The sequence below is a fragment of the Tachypleus tridentatus genome, chromosome 9, assembly GCF_004210375.1.
Source record: "Tachypleus tridentatus isolate NWPU-2018 chromosome 9, ASM421037v1, whole genome shotgun sequence".
NCBI lineage: Eukaryota > Metazoa > Arthropoda > Merostomata > Xiphosura > Limulidae > Tachypleus > Tachypleus tridentatus.
The window spans coordinates 120,656,068-120,672,675 of NC_134833.1; positions in this window are offsets into that span (position 1 = coordinate 120,656,068).

Below are 16,608 nucleotides of genomic sequence, written 5' to 3' on the forward strand. Positions count from 1 at the left end.
TTCATCTGAGGATGATGTTGTTGTTGAAGAGAATCCAGAAGTGTTTCCCTCGTGTGCTGTGGTTCGATCTCAGACTAAGAAATTAAGCAAAAGATAAATGATAGATATGTATTCAGAGGAAGATAATATAGATTTGTCTGAGACATTTTTTGGATCCAACAAGGTTTTTGTCAACAGTTGTCCTAGTAGCAACTCCTTGGTGAGTGATAATGATGAACGGGAGGGATCTGTTTCAGCTAATGAAGTTCCGTTTGCTAGAAATAAACTGATCGCCGAGCAAAAAGGGACCTACAGATCTCTTCACTATTTAAATATGCACTCCCAAAGAATGAACTGGAGAAAGTTCTAAATGGTTGCTTTTCAAAAATGATGTGTTCGTGAGAAAACGGAGATCACCAAATGTGCCATCTTCAAAGGACTTGATTGCAGTTTATCAGATCGTTCTTCCTTTGTGTTTCATTCTGAAATATTGATAGTTGCCCATGAATTCCCCATGGTAGGTTAATTAGATGTTAACAAGTCATGTGGCACAATTATGAGACATTTCATCTGGCCAAAAATTAGGCAAAATGTGTCTCAGTGTTGTGAAACTGATCATACCTGCCAATTGGTTGGAAAACATAACCAGAAAATTCCTGTTATTTTTTAAACTTATCCCAGCTTTCTGAAAACGCCTCAGTCGTGTGATGATTGATTGTGTTAAACCATAAAGATAACAATTGTGTTTAAGAACCTTCACGAACTATGTAATTTACTATCATAAGCATTGATTGTGTTATATATTGTCATGACTATTAAAGTTGTATAACTATTTGACATTGTATTATACTTAACGTACTGTTCGCAATGTATATGTAAATATAATATCTTAGTTAAAATTGTCTAATAACAATTTTAATTCTCTAAAGAGGGAGGTATAATGGATTTACTAGTGTATATTCAATTTAATATCGACGTTTTAATTTAATATATAATTCGAAATGCATGTAACTTATATTGTTAAATGTGCACTGCGAAAGTCTCTCCTGTTCCCTAAATTTTTAGAAGATTCTCGAGCGTAAGAATATACAATGGTCAATGCATATAAAATACTAGTGATTGCTGGTATTGTTTCCAATTGAACTTACTAGTATTTCGCTTAAAAGTTTCAAAATTGCAACACAATTGTGCTTATTTTAATTATAGCAAAGCCACATCGAGCTATTTACTGTGTCCACCGAAGTGAATCGAACTCCTGATTTTAACGTCGTAAATCCGCAGACTTACCGTTGTCCTACAAGGGGAAGGCAACACATGGAGATTTACTAGTGTATATTCAATTTAATATCGACGTTTTAATTTAATATATATTTCGAAATGCATGTAACTTATATTGTTAAATGTGCACTGCAAAAGTCTCTCCTGTTCCCTAAATTTTTAGAAGATTCTCGAGCGTAAGAATATACAATGGTCAATGCATATAAAATACTAGTGATTGCTGGTATTGTTTCCAATTGAACTTTCTAGTATTTCGCCTAAAAGTTTCAAAATTGCAACACAATTGTGCTTATGTATTTTAATTATAGCAAAGCCACATCGAGCTATTTACTGTGTCCACCGAAGTGAATCGAACTCCTGATTTTAACATCGTAAATCCACAGACTTACCGTTGTCCTACAAGGGGAAGGCAATACATGGAGAGACAGTATAATGTTGTTGGTTTTCTATAATCAATTTGTAAATCCTTGTAAAGTTTGTAAAACATTTGTATATATATTATTATTTATAATAACTGTTATAACTGTTATAACTGTTATTTGTGTTAAGAAAGAAAATTATTTGTATCAATCTTGTTGGCAAATATAATAAATTTAATACATATTGATATTCAATTAACTTTTAAATTAAAACTTCCGGCTATTTGAAATCATAATACATAAAGTACCTAGCATATTAAATTAGAGACTCTTCGGAGATAAATTATAACACGTAACAATGTGCGATTCTCTCTATAGAAACAATGACAATCTTTGTTTTAGCTCCAGGCAGATTGGATGGCTACTACTTCTGATATCATTGTGATAACGTTACCATTGACAATGGTATTGTATGTATGATCACTGTGATGCATGTTGATCAATAAACGGTATGTTATGTATGTTTTTTGTAATATATATACGTAGATACCCTATACCCTGCAGCTATATGTAGACTGTGTAAATACTAGATTGGAGGGACTACTGAACTATACTGGAGTTGTGCAAGGACTGGATTTTGTAAAAGCATGAGTTTTATACATGTTTGCATAAGCATATTAGCCAGTACGTGTATACATGCAGTATTTATAGTTGTTTTTTTTAGTTTTAAATCCGTTTATATAGATAGATAGATAGAAATATGAATTTTTTTAAAGTTTTATAAATGCGTGTATATATAAACGGCCAGGTGGGTTAAGGCGTTCCAATCCCCGTCGCACCAAACATGCTCGCCCTTTCAGCCGTGGGAGCGTTATAACGTGACGGTCAATCCCAGTATTCGTTGGTAAAAGAGCAGCCCAAGAGTTGGCTGTGAGTGATAATGACCAGCTGCCTTCCTTGTAGTCTTACACTGCTAAATTATGGACGGCTAGCGCAGAATAGCCCTCGTGTAGTTTCGCGAAAATTCAAAGAAAAAATGCTATTAGAATGTCGCAGACATTTCACGAGGAACCCTAGAAACAACATGTTTCCATTATTTCCCCATGCATAGAAAGTAACGTACTTTCTAAAGGTTTCCTTTCCCTTGAGTATGATTGTAATACGGTGTTTTCTGACTTCAGTAATTTTTCTTTTTTTTAATGTTGATCTGAGCATATTCATGACATTAACTTTGTACTTTACGGTTTAAAATTACCGTTATGATTTTAAGAATGCATCTCATATTTCAAAATAACATTTGTCCTTTAACCTGTTGATTGCTAAGTATTTCAGCTGCTACAATACAACTCTAATGCTTCTTCATTTCGTGACGCCATTTTGGATCGAAAGTGAAACAATTTGTAAGTGGTCAAATGCGTGTATGGTGCTGACATCTAGCGTTGAAGTTAGGTATTATTGAGAACGAATTAACTCGTCCGTGGCATTGTGTTACCGATCGGCTTGGACGAGTTATCTCGTCTACGGCATTGATCAGGTTAAACATTCCTACATTTTAAAATAGCATTTCTGCTTTTAACATTTTCGTATTTTAACATTACATTTCAGAATTTATAACTATGCTTCGGATTTTAGCATCATATTCCAAATATTTGTAATTCTTGTATAATTTTGTTATAATAACGTAATAATGATGTTTTCATCGTTTTGTATTTAACTTTCTCAAGGAAGTTTGAAAAATTCTGAATTAATTTTCAGAGGCGTTTAATTATTAAAGAGAAATGGTTGAAAACTAGGATATCTTGAGGCTACCGAAAATTTTAATTATCTTTTACAAAGATCGTTAATGTCTGTATATTTTTATTTGGAAAACAGGATCTGACGTTGATTACAAAAATTTTCGTCAAAAATTTCCTCGTGTCGTCTTTCGAGAACCTTCATTAAAGATAGTTTGAACCGAATTTCTATTCTCGTAAGGGAACTTCGTAATTCAGGAATAATTAATAAGACAGTTAAGTTAACCAGGAGATTGAAAACAAGATATTTAAGGCACGAGTTAAACATTGGTCCTAAATATAAGTCTGTCAAACGTAAGATAATCAGCAAGGTTGAATAATAAGTTTACTTACTATTATTCTAATATTAAGAGTATTAAAAACATGATGGATGAGTCTCGGGCTAAAGATCAAATGAAACATAAACATAATGGAAATTACTGAAACTAAAATAAATTTAGAGTATTGAGAACAGGAAGTATTTTTAAGTTTCAGGTAATACGTGATGTAAAACGAAAGTGTTGTTGTTGTTGAATAAAGTGCTCTCCCCACCACGGGTATCGAAACCCGGATTTTAGCATTGTAAAGCAAAAGTGAAGTAGTCGTTTATACAAAGGATGGATAACTAACGTTATAACTACTGTATATTGAGATCAGATTTGCTATTAAAAGAAATACGGATGCAATAATTTATTAGATAGCTTAATTTTAGGCACACTGGTTGAAGTTGTTTGGCGTTGAACAAAGAAGACTATTTTTAGACTATTTGTGATTAGAAAATGATTAGAAAGTCACCAAGAAGTATATTATTTTGGACTCTTTGTTCACCATGAAGAAAGATATGGTTGCAAGAGTAGGAGTAAGGGTTTGGTTTGTTTTGAATTTCGCGCAAAGCTACACGAGGACTATCTGCGCTACTCGTCCCTAATTCGGCAGTGTAAAACTAGAGGGAAGGCAGCTAGTCATCACCACCCACCGCCAACTCTTGGGCTACTCTTTTACAGTTGGATTGACCGTCACATTATAACGCCTCCACGGCTGAAAGAGCGAGCATGTTTGGTGCGACAGGGATTCGAACCCGCAACCCTCAGATCACGAGTCGAACGCCTTAACCCATCTGACCAAAGGTGGTGTAATTATCGCCTTCAGTAAACTTCTTTTAATTAATGTTCCTAAAAAAAAAATGAAAAGGAAACCAAGAAAAACTCAACCTAAACCTAAACCTTGAAAATATAACGAATAAACGTGACATATTTCAAAAGTTTAAACTAATTGATAGGTTAGAATATTTATAAAACCATAAGAGTAAGAATTGGGCTAAATGATAAAATCCAAAAGCTGTCTGATATTATTATAACTAACAGCAAGAATTTTTGTTTAAGTGCGTTAAAGTAAGCAAAGGGTTAGAATAAGGATTGGGGCCCTTAAAGGATGCCGGTGGTAAGTTTTTGGTTGAGTAATAAGCATTGACCGAACTTATAAATGTCCTATTTAACCTATTAAGGTATTACTAATGTTTCTGACGCTGAGGATACTGTGGGAAATATCAAGATTGGTTTAAAACATGCAGACGGAAAGACTGAGAGATCGAAACGTTTTACATAAGGTTTCAAAGGACTTAATGATATAATATGCAAGCTTTCCTTAATGATATAATATGCAAGCTTTCCTTTTACATTTTTGGCAGATAAAAAGTTGCTTAGACAAACGTTTGAATCTCTTGTAAAAGAAGCTTTGCAAAATTACTTAATAAAATATTGATCGGAAATAAAGGTAAACATGAATTTATCTTACTAACCTGTTATGTTTTTCTCAGGGACGTTATTTCTTATCTGAACAATGGTTAAAAGGTGGGGTATTCTCAGTATTAAGATTTTATAAGGTTACTTGTGGATTGCCTCAGGGTTGAATTAGATTTTTCTCACACATGTAAATGACGTTGGTAAAGGTATAATTAGTCAGATTTGTTCTACTGATGCTGTTTAGTTACTACAGAATTGAGTGGAAAAACTGAGAGATTGAAATGAATTACGAGAACCAAATAATAATCACTTAGACACATATTTGACAAATTGCATTATATTTTAATATTTTGTTTGTTTGTTTTGAATTACGCTCAAAGATGCACGAGAGCTATCTGCGCTAGCCTTTCTTAATTTACCGATGCAAGAGTAGAAAGAAGGTGGTTAAGGCACTCGACCTGTAATCCGAAGGCGGCGAGTTCGAATTCCCGTCACGCTAAACATGCTCGCCCTTTCAGCCGTGGGAGCGTTATAATGTGACGGCCAATCCCACTTTCGTTGGTAAAAGAATTGTAGGTGATGAAGACTAGCTGCCACCCTCTGCCAATTCACCGTACCCTTATAACGTCCCCACAGCTGAAAGGGCGACTACGTTTACTGTGACGGGGATTCGAACCTGCGATCGTCAGATTACGAATCTCGCGCTTTAACCACATGGCCATGCCGAACCATTACATTTTAATAAGTGCAAGGTGATGCATTCAGGTTATGATAACTTGGACTTCACGAAGCCCACCGTTATCGGTTTGAAACTATGGACTTAAGGACCGAGTTAATATGCGAATACATTTCAGCAACAAATTTTTATCATCTAAGGCCAGACGGATGCGAATCCTATTACTTTCAAATCTCACGACCGAAATTTATTAAATATTGAAGACGTATCTTTCCATAATAAAAAATAATATATAATGGGTAGGTTTTCTTCTCCAAATGTTGTAATATCAAAAGTTATTTTATTTTGTAATTTATCTTTTTTATTGTATATTATTCTAAAAAAAAAACAATAAACTTAAACCCATAGGTAGCAAGTACAGAATATTACAAGTTAAACTTTCACTGCATAAACTTTTAATATTAATGAAAAATGTCTCAAAAATTTATGTACAAAGTTGGACTGCGCTGTCGCCATCTTGTTCTCACATAAAATTAGAGCATAAGTATTTATAATTGTTTGTGTTTGCACGTTTTTCTTTACTCCTACCAAGTTCCTGTGAATTTCCATAAAATTAAGAATGGAAGTTTATTTTATACTCTGTACATTAGTAGATTTCACGACCATGCTTTATCTTACTAATAAAATATTTTAAATCGGAATGTCGCTCGCTTAGCGGGAATTATCAAAACAATATATTGTTGGAAAATTTAAAAGTGGCGAGTATTCGAGCCATTAAAGCAAGTTTCTTTGTTGACAGCAATTGTTGAAATCAATTGGCCTGTAAGTTAGAGATTTAAAAAACATACATCAGAAATATCAGACCACTTTATTACATGACCAACTAAAATTGTGTTTTAATTGGCACGTTTACTTTAACAATAAGAGTGGAGATGTCTTAAGAAGAAGCCACGTGTTGCGAATTAATACGTTAATAGCAATATAACTCACTAGATGGCAACACATCAAACTGTTATATTTGTATAATAAAAGTATTAATAAGAAGAATTATAAGCACAAACAACCAAACAGAAGTCAATAATTACCTTTTTTTAGGTATGAAATTTAGTTTCTTTTTCCAGTGATAGTTGAAAATCGCCGAATTAGTAATAAATGGGATAGACATTTTTTATATATGGCTTGTGTTGTTACTTGCGTTTTTGTTGCTTAAATAGGCAGTGTTTAAAATGAGTTTCAACAATTAATAAGAATTAGTCGCGATGAGTGTGATTTCCACAAACAGGGTTTCTTTAGTTCAAGTTGTTATCAGCTCTATATCACTGACAACTTTATCTCTTCAGGTTTAACAATTTATTTGTGTATTATTTCAACTTATTGATTTCTTCAAAAATAAATAGCAGAAGCACAACACACCTCTTGAAGGTTGATTAAAACCTATTGGTGTACACATATTCTCAGTGACAGGTCTGTTTCTACAATAGTTTAGAAAGAAGGAAAAATATTAGTTCGAGTAAATATTATTTCCGCAAAAGAGAATAAATAAGCTGAATAATTTGTTTATCGTTTTATAAAGTAATGTTTACACGTAGTATATACCTTATATCGTATTGTAAGTGTCATGTTTATGTAACTAGTAATAAATACATACAATTAGATTTAATTTTCTGGAAACAAAAAGAAAAACAGGCAAACACAAAAATATCCAACACTATAGCGCAAACCATAAGGTGAGTCATTTTGTAACGTGCACCGGTTATATATATATATAAACCATATCCTATTTGTATAATACACTCACCATACGCGTATAAACAATGAAACGATTCTACGTAACATCTGCCTGTCTTCATAAATATGTACACGACATGGTCAAAAGTATGTGTAACCTGACCATCACACCCATATGTACTTGTTGAACATCTCATTCTAACACCATGAGCATTAATATGGAGTTGGTCCCCCCTTACCTGCTATAACAGCCTCCACTCTTCTAGAATGGCTTTTCACTAGATTTTTGGAACATGGCTGAGGAGATTCGCTCCTATTCAGTGAAGTCATTAGTGAAGTCGGGCACTGATGTCGTGAGAGCCTGGCTCGCAATCAGTGTTCCAATTCATCCCATGGTTTTCGATGGGGTTGATGTCAGGGCTCTGTACAGGCCACTCAAGTTCTTTCACACCAACCTCGGCAAATCAAAATCATGTTTTATTGGCCTCGCTTTGTGCACGGAGGCATTGTGATGCTGAAACAAAAAACGGCCTTCCCCAAACTGTTGCCACAAAGTTGAAATCATATAATTCTCTAAATTGTCATTGTATGGTGTAGCATTGAAATTTCCCTTCACTGGAACTAAAGAGCCTAGCTCAAATAATGAAAAATAGCCCCAGATCATTATTCCTCCTCCACAAAAGGTTACAGTTAGTACTAGGCATTCGGGCAGATAACTTTCTCTTGGTATCCGCCAAACCCAGATTCGTCCGTCAGACCGCTAGATAGTGAAGCGTGATTCATCCCTTCAGAGAACGCGTTTCCATTAATCCAGAGTCCAATGGCGGTGGGCTTTACACCACTCCAGCCGACGCCTGTCATTGCGCATGGTGATCTTAGGCTTATGTGTGTGTCTGCTCAGCCATAGAAACCCATTTTATAAAGCTCCTGATGAACAGTTCTTGAATTGACATTGTTTCCAGAGGCAGTTTAGAACTCGGTAGTGAGTGTTGCAACTGTGGACAAAAAATTTTTTACGCGTTACGCGCTTCAGCACTCAGCGGTGCCGTTCTGTGAGCTTGTGTGGCCTACCACTTCGTGGCTGAGATGTTGCTCCTAGACGTTTCCACTTCACAATAGCAGCACTTATAGGCTGCTATAAGACCGGGCAGCTCTATCAGAGCAGAAATTTAAAGAACTAACTTGTTGGAAAAGTGGCATCCTATGACAGTGTCGCGTTGAAAGTCACTGAGCTCTTCAGTACGACCCATTCTACTGCCAATGTTTGTCTATGAAGACTGCATGGCTGTATGCTTGATTTTATGCACCTATTAGCAATGGGTGTGGCTGAAATAGCCGAACCCACTAATTAGAAGGGGTGTCCACACACTTTTGACCATGTAGTGTACATACACATAGCATATCATACATACATATAGATATTAACAGTTCTGTACAACATTGTTAAGACAAAGTCAAAAATTAGGTTTCAAGCTACTTTCAAATAACAATAGATAAATCACAAATGAAACATCAAAATTTCATTAATCTTCATAGTTAGTACAACAGAAAATCGATGGAAGTTCAGTAAACAGTTAATATTGTGTGTTTCCCCCTTTTTGCTTTAACAACCGTAGACAATCTTTCAGGCATTATTGCAACATATTTGATCAAAGTGTCTTTTGGGATTTTAATCTAATACACTTCCATAAAGTTTCTTTCAAAGTAGCGTTTGATATATCAACTCCCAGATCTGCTCAACTGGGTTGAGATCTGGACTCTGAGGGGGGCTATTGCATTATTTAAATTATTTCAGCAGTTTCTTTCTTATCCAAGTAATTTCTTCATAGGTTGGGTGAATGTTTATGGTCATTATCTTCTTGAGGGTAGAACCCTTTACCAATAATATATAAACCACTGGGTATACCATGAAGGATTAATATCTAATGGTACTTGCTTTGATCCATCATTCCATCTATTTTGCAAATATCTCTTATCGACTCTAGCAGAAAACACTCCCAAACCATTATAATACCTCCCCCATGCTTCAGGGTAGGTGTTATCCATTGAAATAAGTATCTTTCACCTTTCTTCCGACAGATGTATAACCTACGCTTTGAACCAGATATTTCAAATTTGGACTCATCCGTCCATAACACCCTATTCCAATCATCATCAGTCCAAGTTTTTGCACTTTTTAGCGAATTTCAGTTTTTTTTACAATATAGGAGGTCGATGTAAGAATTTTTAAACTGCTACATGACCACATATTCCATTCTTGTTGAGTCTTCTTGATACTGTACAAATGGACACTTTTCTGTCATTTGGTACTTGGTCGTTTATCTCATGCATGTACTGAAGGCTGCATAGACGATTACACTTAACATCAGTATCATTGAGTTCAAATGTTCTGTCTCTTCCTTTCCTATTTTCAAACCTACCTGTCTCAGTCTCAAGGTCTAGGGTATACTTGATAGTGTTTGAGGAGTATTTCAAATCTGCAGCGATGTATCGAAGAGTCCAACCAACATCATGTAAAGGTTTTATTTGAACTCTCTACGCTTTTTGGGCCATGGTATAACAATAAAATTTAATATATAGTGTTAAACACTGTTTTTAACCAGGTTTATTTGTCAAGTGCTGTTAAATTGATTTCTTCTAGCATACATCGGTTCCACATGCTAGCTCTTTGCTAGCTTCTTTCTATGCTGTTAAAACACTGCATGTAATACCATGACAGTTATTTCAGACCCGAATTTGATCAGTATACTCATTCAAGCAGAACTCTGATGACATGCCCTTGGTACAAGTATATGGAAATTCTAAAGAATTATAAGTATTCTCACCCTGGCTTATTCAGTTGTCAACATGAGTCATTGAAGTATCAACATAGTGTTGAAATTTACATTCTGTAATGGCATGAAATAATTAATTTAATAAAATGGATAGAATGACAAAACATTCCCTTGCTCAAACACTTTTGCGCAGTATCAATGTGTAGATAGATCGTATATAATAATTTTAATATCTTATTCTCGCCAACTTGTCGTGTAGGTTCTTTAATTTTCCTTTATAGTTTTATTTGTAATTTTACTACAATAACAATATTATTAACAAGTGCTACGGTTTTCTTTCCTTAAGATAACAAGAAATAAGATAAGATATTTTAAAGTTCAGACATGCTGAAATGAAGACTCTGTCTTTAGACAACCAGTTTTAAACCATTATAAACCAAGACATACTATAAGTTAATGTTTTGTCTTAAAATCGCCAAGAGTAAGATATTTAAAGCTTAGATACTAAAATGAAACTTCTGTCTCAAGATAACGAGAAGTAAGATATTTTAGGCCCAGATATACTAAGCTAAAGATTGCCTTAAAATAATCAAAAATACATGTGTAGGCTTAAACATAAGTTTTAATTTAAAGTGAAACGTTTGTGAATCTTAAATTCGTTAAAAGTCAAGTTTCATAGCTTAAGATAATGAAACATTATAAATGCAGGGTTTAGACTCATCCAATTTAACAATATTTTAACTTAAGAATACTAGAGTTCACGAAATTAAAGATTAATATAAGTCATAAGTCAATACGAATAAGACCTAAACATTCGATATTTTTAAATATTAGGGATATAATATTATCATTGGGTATTAACTTTAATACGAAAATATACGACAAGTTAAAAAGTGTTTGGTTCAAACATATCTACTAACAACTTCATTCCGATGTCCATAAAAGTAGCAAAATGCGCATTTGTTTTATAATCTATACGTTGTTCATTTTAACAGTCTTGTTGTGTCTTAGTAAGCAAATATATTAAATCGAAATATTTCTTGCTAAGCAAGTACTACTAAAACAGTATTTTAGTAAAGAAAATATAATTTTACTAGTGGTGTGTATTAAAGCCACTAAAGGGAATTACTTTGTTGTCGGTAAGCGGTGAAACAAATAAACTTGCAACTTAGAGATTTCAACACAAAAAAGTCACGATAGAATTACCACAGTTGTTTTATTATATGTCTATCTAAAATTATTGTGTTTTAACAGACACATTCCATCGTAGTAATAACCCTCAAGAGCCTGTGTCGCAAAGTAACAAATTAGTAGCAAAGTATCTCTCTAGATGGCTCTCTACAAGAAACAGTGATTTGTTTCTATTTATTAGTAAAAGCATTAATAAAAAAAATTATATAAAATTATAACATAAATAGAAAAAAAGAAAATTATGATTTTTTTCTAAGGTTTTAAATTTAGTTTTTCTCGATTATGGCTGAAAAATTACTGAATTAGTTATAAATGTGTTCGACATACACATGTGATTTTAAGATTTTAACCTAAAACCATATGCTGTAACAAATAGTATTTTCATTGTTGCCACATGTGTTTTTGTTACTTATAAATGGATAGTGCTTGAAGTGAATTTTATAAATTCAAAAGAAATCATCTTGATGAAGGTTATTTCCACAATCAAGGTTTCTTTTGTTCAAGTTTCTATCAATACCTAGGGCCCGGCATGGCCAAGCGTGTTCCCGCGTGCGACTCGTAAACTGAGGGTCGCGGGTTCGCATCCCCGTCGTGCCAAACATGCTCGCCCTTTCAGTCGTGGGGGCATTATAATGTGACGGTCAATCCCACTATTCATTAGTAAAAAAGTAGCTCAAGAGTTGGCGGTGGGTGGTTATGACTAGCTTCCTTCCCTCTTGTTTTACGCTGCTAAGTTAGGAACGGGTAGCACAGATAGCCCTCGAGTAGCTTTGTGCGAAATTAAAAACAAACAAACAAACTATCAATACCTGCGCGATCTTTGTTTCTTCAGGTTCAGTGATCTACATCTTCATTATTTTGAATGACTAATTTCCTCCAAAACAAAGAGTAGAAATTCACATCTCTTATTGAAAATAAAACACGAAACTGTTGCTGTATACAAAGCTTCAGTGATAGGTGTGGATCTAGAATAGTTTCAAAATATTAGTTGGAATAAATATTATTTCCAGGGAATATAAGAAACAAGTAAAACATATATATATAAGCTACATCATATTTATATACAACACGCATCATACTCATCTAAACAATTGAACACTTCTATATAACACGTTTGTATATATAACTAACTTAAGAACCCTTTTCTCATCAACTGTTGTCACCTTAGTTCTTTAACTTTTCTTTCTTTGTAGCTTTATTTTATAATTTATTTGGGCCGCCATGGTTACAGCGTTCTACTCGTAAGCGAGGATTCGAGTCTCCATCACAGTAAGCATGCTCGTTCTTTCAGCCGTGTAGTATTATACTATGATGGTTAATCCCACTAATCGTTGGTAAAAGAGTAGCCTAAGAGTTGACGGTGGGTGGTGATAACTAGCTGCCTTTTCTTTAGTCTTACACTGTTAAATTAGAAACGGCTAAGGCTAATAGCCTTCATGTAGCTTTGCGCGAAATTCAAAAAACAAGCAAATCTTAATTTATTGCACTAGTGTAGCATGTCATCAAGTGTTACAATTTTTTTCATTAAGATAGTCACAAGTAAAACGTTTAATATCTAGACATAATAAAATGAAAATTCGGTCTTGAAATAACATGGAGTAAGTCGTTATAAGGTCCAGGCATACTGAAATGAAAGCTTTCTCTGTACATCTAAGTTTAAGATACATCAAACTAGCACGTGAAAGCTCGAGATGTTTGGCTTAAGATAACAAGAAATCGTCAGGCCATTGTCATTAGACTCATGATAGTAGTGTAAAACATCACTGAAAATAACTAGAACAATAAATCAAATTTACTGCGACATTGTTTAATAATGTGTCATAATTATTATAAGTGCTGTTTAATATCTATACAATAAGACTGTTTTATTATTCTAAATATGATGTAAACAAAATATTGCGACCTCACAAACAAACACCTTATTACGCTCACAAAGAAACACCTTATTACGCTCACAAAGAAACACCTTATTACACTCACAAAGAAACACCTTATTACGCTCACAAAGAAACACCTTATTACACTCACAAAAAACACCTTATTACGCTGCACGACTTATTGCTCTAAAATTTATCTGTTGCGATAATAAACAGCGTACATTTTTAATTATACTCTAGTTGTTATGCAAAACAGTGTACATTTGATAAGTTAGATTCAAGCTATTGTAGTGTAAAACAGTGCAATTGTGCTAAGTTAGGTTCAAGTTATTACAGTATGAGACAACGTAAATTTATTAAGTGAGGTTCTAATTGTTGTAACGTACGACAGTGTACTTTTTCTGACTTCTGGTCGATGTAGCGTAGGATTGTATGTTTTTCATATAGCAAAGCCACATCGGGCTATCTGCTCTGTCCTCCGAGGTGAATCGAACCGCTGATTTTAGCGTTGTAAATCCAAAACCTTACCGCTGTTCCAACAGTGTAAGTTTATTAAATTGTGTTCTGATTGTTATAGGACGGTGTAAGTCTTTTAAGTTAGGTTCTGATTGATATAGGACAGTGTAAGTTTTCTAAGTCAGTTTCTGATTGTTATAACTTAGTATAGTATAAGTTTTCTAAGTTAGATTCTGAATACTGTAGGGCTAGAGAGCACAATTTCCAATGACTGTATATTGTTTTATTGCTTTTGTTAAAGTTATATTAAATCCATTAATTTCTTAATTGTTATTGAAATGTTGAAATCGGCGATCATTTGAGCGTGACTGTATAAAACGTTCAATTAAACAAAACAATTCAAGTGTCATCAGACATCGATGTTCCAAAACAAAAATTAAATTTCTTGTATAACTATTTTAAAATTAAAATATGAAATTAATATCAAATGATTTTTCTAAACGTATCGGATTTTTGCTTTTGAACATTCAGGTTATGAGTGGTTAGCCACATTACAACATTACCTGTAGGGTTAAAAATGAGTTCGTTGATTTTGTTGTGTTTAATAACTATATAATATTTTGTGTATGTTCAATAGTGGGTAATTCGTTGCTGTTAGGGTTAATCTCAGTAGAATATTTTCGGTAAATTCAATCGCTGTTTCTTCAATATTGTTTAGGTTAACAACAAGGTAACATTTTCTGGACATTTAACAGCGGGTAGTTCACATTACTGTGGTTATTAAAATATATTTTATGCAGGGTTTAAAAGGGGTAGTTTGATTTTATTGAGGTTAATCTCAATAAAACATTCTATATGTGTTCAACAGTCGATACGTCTAACTGTTGTGATTGATTATAATAGTACAGTTCAACAGCGGTTAGTTCACATTGTTGCTAGGCTGTGGTGAATATTCAATTAGAGATTACTGTACAAAACCGGAGTATGCGATACGTATGCAATATTTTTAAATAATTATTATGCAAATTGATATTTGTTAAGAATCTTATGGCATATCCATTGATTTAACGCTATAGGTCCCAATATTATTTGTTATTTGTGTTTTTACACTAAAAAAATATTTCTCAAAAGAAAGATGCTGATATAGATTTTTTCAGCATTACAAGCTTATCAGCTTTTAACTTATAAGCCATTAGTTACTTATGTTTACTCATACACAAATGACTTTATATCTTAAGTGAGAGATTACGTACACTTATACCTACTTTAAGAACTAAACAAGGTTTGTGTTATCATGTTGTGTTGACTGCAGTACAACTACGCCATGTCAAAAAGCGTACAGCTCTGGAATCATCTAATCTCTTTAGAAAGTATAAAATCTGATTTTTATTTATGAATATAAAATTTAATTAAACAACAATACAAGGAAAGCTAGATTTTGTTTGGTTTGTAAAATGTTTTTAAGCGACGAATCGTATTCGAGTAGTTTTCAAACAGTTTTACGTGTAAAAATGACGTAGTACGGTAACACAATGAGATACTCGTGTTCCACTATGAGTTCGCCAAGGACGTTGGTGATCATATGAAATGAAAGGACGTCACGATATTAGCTAGTTAGTGACGTGAGAAAACATTTCCAAATTAAGTTGGCCATCTGATTGTAAAACACTAAGAGTATCTAGATGGTTCTCATTCTTCAATCTACTCTGTAAATAACATGAAATGTGCTTAAAATTAATTGAGCCACTATACAAATGGATTGGTACTCTATATGAACTATATTAAAATAATTTTATACACGCAAATCAGTGCGTCACTTGACAACCAATATAAAATCACGGTAGAATGAAGTGTAACATAGCTACCTTTTGACATTGTTTGGTGTTTATAGACAGTGTGACAACAGTTAATCAGTTTTGAATAGGGTATATAACAGAAATGTCCAAAGACATATACACATGCAGGCACATCATGAAGATGTGTTGAGATCGAAAATGTATAGTTTCTAAGATGGCATATCCCTACAGTCTTAGCCAAAATGTCTGAAAATGTTGTAACAAATAAGATCATTATTAAGGTAGAATACAAAAACACTTAGTTTTGTCAAACTGAGAAATGCTTCTTATGCTACATATGTAATTTGTAAAATGAGACACAATATATGGACATCATGAACGATTTATTGGAACAATAAACATTTTATCAGACACTTATAGAAAGATGTTTAATTCAGCATATCACCTATCACAACAAAACTTTACCAAAAATGACAAAATATGACATCAGTTTATTATAAATACCGTCTGTAACCTTATATCGGTTATACTAAACATTCAGTACTATTAGAGTACTCGTACTCTAATAACCTCCACATGGCGATGTGGCATGCTGTCGATGAGGTTATTGATGTAATCCACCATTATGTCTATCCGCACTTGTCACTAGAAGATATTGCAACTCAGCTACAGTAGCCCGTTTAGGGTAGTGGTTAGCAATTTTCATGCTCAGTTATGCACAACAATTTTCAATGAGATTGCAATATGCATAGCAATCTTGTAACATCCTTCTATTCGAGAGAGTCGTATACAATGTGCGCACTGTGGGCAAAGTCTTTGTCACCCTCGAACACAAAGATGTTGCCAAACTTTGCCCTAGCATATGGCAGAAATATCTTCTACGTGTGCAGTCTGTATGAAGTACCATTCACGTTTTCCTGGAAAAGCAGTATTTTTACCATGATGAATAGCTGCCCAACATGCACAGCACCACCTTTCAT